Consider the following 9,806-nt stretch of genomic DNA (forward strand, 5'->3'; position numbering starts at 1 on the left):
TGAAATAAGAACACTTTCTCTTTAACCAGCAGCAGAGTCCGAGCTGGGGCGAGCGCTGGGAAAGCAGCACACACTGAACTCACAGATCTTTACACACTGACATCTCCACAACAAGGGACAAAGGCTTCATGTGGACCAGAGCATCAGTACAAAGAACTTGTAAACAAGCAGGCAGATTGTGGTGTGGAAACAGAGATCCAGTCTTATATCACAGGTACAATGTAAATCCCATTTCTAGAAAAGCAGTTTAAAAATTAATCTGGCCACAGAGTTGATATAACACAATTAACACAATTCAGCTTCAGTGGAGAGCTGAAAAGGAGTCAAAGCTTCACACTGTATGATAAATTCTTCAGCAGTTCATCATTTCAAGGCTTCTCGAGTGGAAGAAAAAGGTTTTCCCTATATAAAAGTTACCCAGCTTACAAAATTTAATTATTACACAGAATTCCTTAGATCTGGAAGATTGGAATATGTAAATAATTAGTTCCCATTATTCTGTGATTTGATTTAACTGCAAACGTATTCTGAACAACTGAGCATAGTAATGTTTTACATACATTCTAAAGATGTTGATTTTGCTAGAGTTTGCTTTTGTCACATTCTTACCTCTTCTATAACAGATTCTCAGAAATAGCAGAGGGAGGGGGAAAAATAACCGAACAAAAAAAAAAAACCTTCCTGAAATCTTTCTTCATTTCATAAGAATTTCATAAGAAGCTGAACAAAAAACCCCCAACAACAACAAAAATAATTATCACAGTCTGAAATCTGGGAAATCTCAGACCTGACATACCTAAATCCACACGTGACAAGTGGAAAAGTCACATATCACCGTCACTGCTTCCATTTCATTGCCTTATTTCACAAATTATTTTAATGATAAATTGATACTTGACTATTACAATGGATGGCCCATGATACTGCTATAAAACAGTTTAAATTTCCAGTTCACTGATAAAAAAGAAAGGAATTAAAAAAAACTATCAACTGCAAATCAGATATTCCAACCTCATAAACTCTTTTACACTGAAAATTACACTGCTCTCAATATTACTCCCTTTTAGAAGAGTGTAGCAGTACAATGACAAAGAAATAACAACTTGTATGAGGTGTCATCAATTGACATGAAACCTGTGCAGAAAATGAGTCTCTGCTCCTGACAGCACCAAGGCACAGTTGGTAGCTGAGCAAGAAGGACTTGCTTGGGCAATCTGCAAATGGGAACAAGGCAGGAACTGCTTATGGAATCTACTTGGGGGCTTTATTTATGTGTTGGGTTGCTTAAGTGAGTGTCTGCAGAACAGCACAAATTCAAACAAGCAGAGCTACCTGCAATCAGAACCACCCCCTCTCTGTGCTGGTTTTGGATTCTTGGAAACCAGGATGGAAAAAAATAAAAAGGGGGGAGGAAATCAATTATTTACAGGCTTACCAGCAACAAATCAGGGATCACACAAGAAATCCTCAGCTCCTATAGAATACCCCTACCATTCCCTACAGCCACATCCAGACAGGGAGGGCACTCCAAGGTGTCTGAGCATAAGCAGCCAGTGCTGTCAGAGCTCTCCATGGACAGGCCTCTGTCAGCATCTGGAACCCATTAGAGAACACGAGCAAAAGGCTTTTCACAGAGTCATCACACTCACCATATGCTGAGGAGAAATGGAAAGTTGGCAAGGAGAAACATAAGCAAGGAAAAGGGGCAGATGATTTGTTATAATGTACAGACTGCAACCAACCAACACATCTGACCTTTATTTTTCTTTTTCAGTCAGAGAGAACTAAGCTATTTTTAAGTCTGGCTTATGGTGCACTTGTGTATGAAAGCTATAGGAGGATTTTAAATAAGCTATGGTATGGACTAAGCTTGATTAGCTCTTCAGCCACTCTCCTCAAAGAACTCTTTTCTCCCTCTCCCAGAAAATTGTTCTCAACATAAGCTAGTGCTGACCAACACCCCTGGACAACAGGCTGCACAGCTCAAAGCAACTGTGGAATGGTGCTGGAAGGATACCACCATTCCCTGTGGCTTATGTCTTTCCAGCTTCCCCCTCCTGTCTTTCTGGGTCTCCACCTAACACAGAAATCACTGTTTCGAGAACTGACCCAGGAGAAAGACTGAGCACAATCGAGCTCACAACACAGTCACTACTGCTGGCACACAAAACCACACCATGGCAAAGAGAAAAGCCATCCTGAGATGCTTCCTGGGATGGCTCAAACTCCTCACAAAACCACTGGGCTGCCCTGGTATAGAGGGCTGGGTGCCCTGGCACCTCCTCTGCCCACAGAGCACACTTGCTGTGTGTGCACAGAGTCACTATGGGCATGCAGTGGCTCTGTCCCCACCAGAGAGGTCAGGATGCCAGCACACCAAAGGATCCATGAGTAAGCAGCCATCCAAGACCAAAGCATTCCCGGGAAAGACAGCAAAGGCAAATCACCAGCTGCTGGGCTGTGTGTTCCAGGAGCAGATCAAAAATGGAGAGGAGGCAGCAGGACAGGTGACTTTTGCCAGAATGCAGAACCCATGCATCATCAGGGCTGGCCTCTGGAATGTCCTCCCCAGTCACACTCCATCACAACCCAGCACGTGGCTGGGGGAGGTAAAACCAGTCAAGAAACCAAACTGGTGCTCAGGAACACGCATTGTCACCTGCAGACAGCTCACCTTGCCCCAGCATAAAGAGGACAACAAGGATGACTTGTCCTTCTGAGTCACAACAGCCTCTAAGTTGTGGGTTGGCTGCCCTACCCTGAGGAGTCTCTCCCTGTTCCTGTTTACCAAGCAGAGATCATGTAGTGGGGAAACAGAGGCTGTGAGATGTGCTGACAAATCACCACCAAACAGAACCACGTACTGGAGGGAGAGAGGACAAGAGTTCAGTGCTTCAAATACAGCTAAGGTTGAACTATTACAAACAGCACCGGGATAAAAGCCTGAGTTATTTGTGGCAGCTCAGGAACAGAGGAGCCACAGGCATTTCTGCCAATCTGCTCATCTGAGGAATGCTGGAAACAAGCCATCCACAGATTCATGGAGAGGTTTGAACAGGAAGGGACCTTGGGACATTCTTTCTTCATCCTTCTGCCCAAAGCATAAGTAACTCTGAAACTTCTACCAGTCAGCAGACTGAGGGCTCCCCCAGACAAATTTGATGAGGAAGATGCCACTGCCTCTCCAGGCATCCTGTTCGGGTGCACAACCATTTTCACAAAGGAAAATTCTCTCTTATGTCCAGCTGGCATTTCCCTTGCCACAACTTGTGACCCATTGCCTCTTGTCCTTTTGTTCCAGTTGACAACACTCAGGAGACAAACACACAATGGCTCAGGAATTAACTACCAGCAAGTCTTAAAACAAAGCTGTTCAACAACTCTTTGAATGGAACTGAGGGTTGCTGCAACCCTACCCTTTCGTCTCCCAGCTCAGGCCATCCCTTTATTGACTGGCCTTCATTTAATAAAGGGAACCCTGAAAAGCAGTCCTCAATTTAAAGAGAGAAAAAAAAGGAGCAATTTCTGACAGTGACATCAATAGATGAAATCATCATCCATTATTTTCTGGCCAGCTTTCCACTGAACCAGCTCCCCACAGCACAGGGTAGCAGTTTGTCTGCATGAGGGAAGGAACAGAATCATACAGCAAATGCAAGGGCAGCATCCCACAGCCCTGACATGTATCATCCTAAAGTGCAGTGGAACCACTCCCTGTGTGCTCAGCACAGACAAAGAGGTGACAAGAAGGCTGTGACTAGAAACTGCAAACTAAGTTCTCCTCTGCTCTCTGAGGATAAGAACGATCTCCCCCCTCAAAAAGTAGCAACAGATCAACCTACTGACAGATCTGATTTGTTCCATGCTACCTAGAAACCTTGTAAAGGCAATTTTCCAGTGATATCCTGGTAGCCTCCCTTCTTCCAGAAAAAAAACCAAAACTGCACAAAAAACAAACCCAGTAAATAAACATGACCTCTTATCAATTAAGACTAAATGCACCATGACAAAAAATAGCCACCATGCAATGAAAAGTAAATTTGAATCATGCTTGTCCCTCTCAAAGGACTGTGGTTTTATCTCATGAGCAGTGGAAGATCCAAAGCTAAGAAAAACTGATCCATCTTAAAAGTCTCTTACATACATCGAATGGACTTTCTGGATGCTGTACTTGCTTTGAAATATCCACCAGTAAATGATTTTACCAACACCAAGGCAGAAAAGTTCAGTGATGGCAAAGGCAGAGATTTCATAAATCATTTTGTTTGCACCTTTAACAAAAGCACCTTTCTGGGGCAGGTGCATTAAGGCACAGGGGAGATGAGGCAGTGCAAAAGAGGAAGTTTTTCTACCAGCTGTTGCAGGGCCAAGCAACTTGTGTCTGTGCTGCTGCAGTCCCTCCCTCCCTCTTTCCCTGTGCTGGCTTTGGGGTGAGCACAGGAGTTCTCAGCCTGGAACACAGGGGGAATCAAGGATGTGTGTTTTGACTCCTAGGATATGATCTAGTGGGAGAAAACAGGAAAGAACCAGAACATCCTGGTTTTAAATCCCCTTAGTCCAATGAAAAACAGGGAAGAAGTTAAAAAGGTGGTCCTGACACCTGAGTCGTCTCCATAGCTCAGGTTTCTCTCCCACAGTGACATCACTAATCCAAAATGGCACTGCCTGATGCCAATTCAAGAAGCCTCTTATCAGAGCATGTCACACATAGGCAAAATCCCTTGGCAGGGTGCAAAAAGGCATCCTGTGAGCTCTGGGATTCTCCATTACGAGACACTGGGAGCTTCTATCCCATTTCTTATCTGAAACCTTAGATTCTGTTGTTCATTAGCAAGTGTCAGTATCTAACCAGAGTGCAGAGCCCTTAACTAATAATGCTGAGCACAGAAAGACAACAGCTTTGAGCAAAATCAGACTCCTCAACACTTCCTGAAATTCACTTCACCAAAGCCTTTCCTGAGTAAGTCTTGTTTTGAAACCAAATCATTCACATTTTAAACCTAAATGTGAAATGCCATCACAAACTCCAGAAGGAGATACACAGGAAGCAACGTCACATCCTTACCTCACTACCTCATACAACAGTCAAATGACCAGCTCTAGGGCAGAGGCTGAAATACCCATTCTGAAAATGAGCTCAAAAGGATTCCTCTTCCTCTGCCCTTACTGAAGTGTTGTTCTTAGGGAAAGGCTTTGCCACCTACACTGCTTGAAAACTTCATTCCTTCAAATCCTTTCTTTAGATGTCTGGACCTTCAATCCTTTAAACTGAAGTCACCATGATGGAATAAACACTGGGGAGCCTCCTCAGAAGAGATCTCTGCCACAGTTCACTAGTACAAGGCACTGAGCCTCCAGCAGGAACAATTCAAACTATCAAAGGTAAGATACACAAAAGCACCTTCTCAAGTGACAGCCAGGCAGCAGCTACAGTGGAAATTCACGACCACAAATCCCCAGCACCACTCTGTGAGAGAGAAAAGTTGGATCTGTCTCCACCAGCAAAAGAAAAACAAGGCACAGGAATGGCTGAGACATCAGAGAGGCTCTCAAAGCCTCACCACTACCCTGACCCCAGATCAGAGCTATCAGCAGCTCCTGCTCAGGTTGTTGTGTTAACACACATGGTTCTGTCTCTTTGGTATTATTCCTGGAAAGTCACTGTAATTACAGAACGCAATAAAAACAACAGATCGTGAATACAGAAAGCGCTGATCTTGGGAGACAAGCAGAAAATTCCATTATCTCCCTTTAAGATTGATCTAGACTGCAGTAAGGATTAAGTGCTGTTCAGTGACCTTTCGTAATGCGATTTCTTTGGAAAATTGTCTTGAAGCTCACTGCAAATTATTTCAGTTTTAGCAGTTACATAAACTAATCAAGGGAAGTGTTTCAAAACAGACAAGCAGTTAATAGCCAGGTCAGTGAAATGAAGGAATAAGGATGGTCTTTCCTTACATTTATAAGGAATTCAGCCCAGCATCCACCTTTGCAGATAACCTAGTAATTATCAAGGGCCTAAATGCAGCACAACCCAAAATCCTTCACAAGTCCCTTTACAAGTAGGCCACTTCTCAGTTCAACAATGACAGCAAAAAAATTCAACTGTAACAAGTTGTCACTTTCATTTGGATTTTAGTAGGAACATCTGCTGCCCTTCCCCACAACCCTTAAACTGGTCAGAGTTCAAATGTCACACTTGAAGGACTGGATTAATTAATTACACCTAACTCCTCCTCCTGTGTGGCTTTCCCTTCCAGATCATATTCCTGCCATATCCATCCTTTAACAATGAACAATACCAGGGCACCCACACAAAGCAGACTGACACCTTCATAATGAGTAAAAATTAAATCCACATTAGCAAGAGAACTCCAGACCTTGTTAGAAATGCCCCTTTATTGCCTTCCCCAGTGCTCCAGTACTCTTCACCATATCAACACCACTACAGCAGTCCAAAATTAAGCTCAAGATTCCTCCCTTCTGCTTCACTTCATTTCTGAGAAATCAGAGTCACCAGACCTTGCCAGCAAGAAGAAAACCTGTTTTAATTCACGTTGCACAGGAGACAACCTGTTTACTGAATTTTTTAGAAGTGCCCATCTCCAAGAGCTCAGGACACAGCTGTGCCAGTGCCTCTGCTTCCAGGGCATTCCACCTCATTGACATCCATTCACCAGGAGGACAAAGCCTGCCCATGCTGTACCTGCCTGCTGCACCCGCAGCCACGGGACTGGAACCCTTCCGGAAAGGAGGCCAGAGTCCAGCAGAGCTGCCAGACACATCCCCAGCCCCTGAGCTGCAATGAGGCACTTACCCATCTCTACCTTTACTGACGATCTTCACTTCAAAGTAATAAATGCCACAGGCTGCAGGGATGGGGTGAGTGGCCCTGACCGAGGCAGCATCTTTGTGATTTTTACCGTGACCTAAGAAAGAACAGAAATGTAAGTACTGGGGGGATCTGGCCTCTCACACATCCTGATCTAAAACCTCACTATCTGAAGCCAGCAGGGATCTGTTTCTACACGGAGCCAGCCATTTAAAGCACACTTTCCAGAGAACCAGCATATACAACCCTGCACTGCCACCAAGAATAATTCCTACAGCACAAGCATTTCAGTTCTCCCTTTGTTTTCACTACGAAGTTTTTGAGAAAGACTCTCACCACCACCTCTCCCCCTCCCCACAGACATAATTTTAGACCAGTGTACACAGAGAGAAGACAAAAATGATTACACAAGAGGGGAATGACATCAGTGTTTACTAGCCAGGCAGGAAAAGGAATAATCAGCTCTCCGCTGGGTGGGTAGGGAGAACAGCTCCAATAGCGAGCAAGGAAAACATCACACTACAAGTCTGTGAGCAGCCATCTGGGGTAAACCCGAGGAGCCAAAGCCCCAGTTACGCAGCGTGTCGGGGCCATCCGACCTCTCGGCTGGGCTTTAAGCAGGATGACAAAGTAAACAGCCGGTCTGGCTGCACCGGGCCCGGGCGAACGACACTGCACAGCGTTATATAAGGCCACACACCGGGCCGGGGAGAGCCCCCGGCTCCCCAGCGCCTCCGCTCCCGAGCCCGGGCGGCACGGCCCGAGCAGCCCAGCCGGGGCCCCGCCACCGGAGCTCGGCGCCGCCCGTCCCCGCGCCCCTGCCCCGGGGCCGCCGGACCCGCTGCCGGCTCAGCCCGCGCCCGGCGGGCCCCGCGGAGCGGCCGAGCCGAGGGCCACGCCGGGGCCGTTCCGCTCCGGGCCGAGGCCGAACCCGGCGCCGCCGCCCCCGCCCGGCACCTTTGTAGTGGACGCGCAGGTTGCCCTGCGAGAGGCCGATGTAGTTGTACTTGTCCTTGGGGCTCCAGGAGCGCGGCAGCGGCGTCTCGTCCTGGTTGACGGCGGGGTAGAGGCGGCGGAGGCGCCGGCTCAGCTCCTGCTCCTCGGGCGGCCCCGGCGGCGCCGCGTCCCCGCCGTGCGGGCTCCCCGCGCCCGCCTCCGCCATCTTGGACCCGCTTTGTGTCAGCGGGCGGGGAGCGAGGCCCAGCCGCGGCCGGCAGCCAATGGGCTGCGAGCGTGCCCACAATGGGTCCGCGCCGCCCGACGGGAAGCGCAGTCCTCGTCACTGCCGCCCGCTCGCCCCGGGCTCTCGCGGAGACTACAACTCCCGGGAGGCGGAGCGTGCAAAGCCCCGTCCCCCCCCTAGACGCGCTGTGCGCTGGGAACCGTGTCCCCGTTCCGCTCTGCTCCCGTCAGTGCCGTCGGCCGCGAGACTCCCATCCCCAGCATGCTCAGCGGTAGCGCGGGGCCCAAGGGCCGCCCAGGGCTTGCGGGCAGCCCCCGGCCGCCTCCGCTCCCGGGCCGGTTTCAGCCGCCGGGCGGCGACCGCGCATCAGGCGCTGCGTGGGCAGCTACGGCGGCGCGAAAGGGGGTCCTTCGGGCGTGCCCGTTGCCATGGCGACGCGTAAACGGAGCGCGGCCATGGCGGCGGCGGGGCTGAGGAACGGACCGAGCGCGACCACGGCGGGACCGGCGGCTCCGGGCCCCGACCGCCGGGACAGCCACCCTGGTGACCCGCTGCTGCTCACAAAGGCTCCTCTGGCTCCCTGCTGGGTCCATACAGCTATACAGTCTTTGTGTGCATTTATATATACATATAATTATTTTTTTAAAATTCAATTATGCCTTGAGAATACACTACAAAAACTGAAGTCCTGCTGTGAAGCCACAGCCAGCAGGAAGAAAAACAAGATCCTTGAGCAACCTTATAGCATGAGTTCATTCTTCTGCATATGACACACATAATTCCATGTCTCCATTCTTTTTCCATGTCTCCATAGCAATAAACAGGCCCTTGTCATCATTCCAAAGCCACGACTGTCGGAGCAACTGGAGACCTACTTAAGACAAGACCTGCATTCATTCCCTTGATCTGCAAATGAAGTTACAGGTCTGACACAAGGTTGTCTTGACAGAATGATCCTCCCTTCCTTGAGAGAATATTTATATAGTTATATATTTAGACTTGTTATATTTAGATTACATATATAGTTATATATATTTAGATATCCATGCAAGCCAGTTTGATACAAAAAGTTACAACCTGTGAGACTCCAGACTGCCAAACAGGTATCAACTGTTTGGAATACACCCAGTCTGAGGAAAAGGCTCCAGGGAGTTGGAGAATTCCTGTGGAACATCCAAACCCAGTGTCAGCCCAGTAGTGTGACAGGCAGCAGATGCAGAGCATTGTCCTCTCCCATTCCTCCCCTTGGGAAGCTGCACCTTCTCATGAGAAGAAAGTGAACTCTGACACACACTGGAGAAGGGAATCCCATCCATGCAGGACATGCAGATATTTACTGCTCCCAGCAGAGCTTCTCAAAGGAGCCTTTTTTCCCCAACAATTCAGTCACACTGGATCAGCAAAAAATGCTCTTTGTTGTATTAATGGAATTATGTTTAAAAAAATCCTTGAAAAATGCCTGCCCTTTGGATTGGCATTGCCTGCTGAAGAGATTTAAACTCTATTGGCCATTATGTCCTTTACTGTTCTGCAAAACCTGTTTCACTTCTAGTTCCTGCTGTTAAGAGCTGGGTTGAATTTTTACAAGTCCTATAAATTGTGCCATTTGGCTGCAGCTTGAGGAAGCTGCACTGCACACACAGCATAACCCAGAGAGGAGAATCCATACTGGCAGCAGGATTTAGGAGAGCTTCAGGATGGGAAGAAAGAACTTGTGTCACACTGACTGCCCTAAAGGACTCTGAAGAGAAAGTTCAATATCCATCTCCATCCCTCTGAAACTGACAATGT

The 9,806-nt window shown here is 47.8% G+C and overlaps 1 protein-coding gene across 2 annotated transcripts in view; it reads right to left on the reverse strand.

Moving 5' to 3' along the window:
- The window catches only part of RANBP10 (RAN binding protein 10), a 63,295-nt gene extending 55,304 nt beyond the window's left edge, over window positions 1-7,991 (reverse strand). Inside the window, exons 1-2 of one of the 2 annotated variants that reach the window (XM_083870175.1) lie at window positions 7,790-7,991; window positions 6,818-6,929 (exon numbers count right to left, since the gene is read on the reverse strand). The gene's annotated coding sequence lies outside the window, so the exon portion shown is untranslated. The remainder of the gene's footprint in view (window positions 1-6,817; window positions 6,930-7,789) is intronic. The other variant, XM_083870174.1, reaches the window with a different exon arrangement.
- Window positions 7,992-9,806: the final 1,815 nt, after the last annotated feature.

This window comes from Zosterops lateralis (genome assembly GCF_965231275.1).
Source record: "Zosterops lateralis genome assembly, chromosome: 12".
Taxonomy (NCBI): domain Eukaryota; kingdom Metazoa; phylum Chordata; class Aves; order Passeriformes; family Zosteropidae; genus Zosterops; species Zosterops lateralis.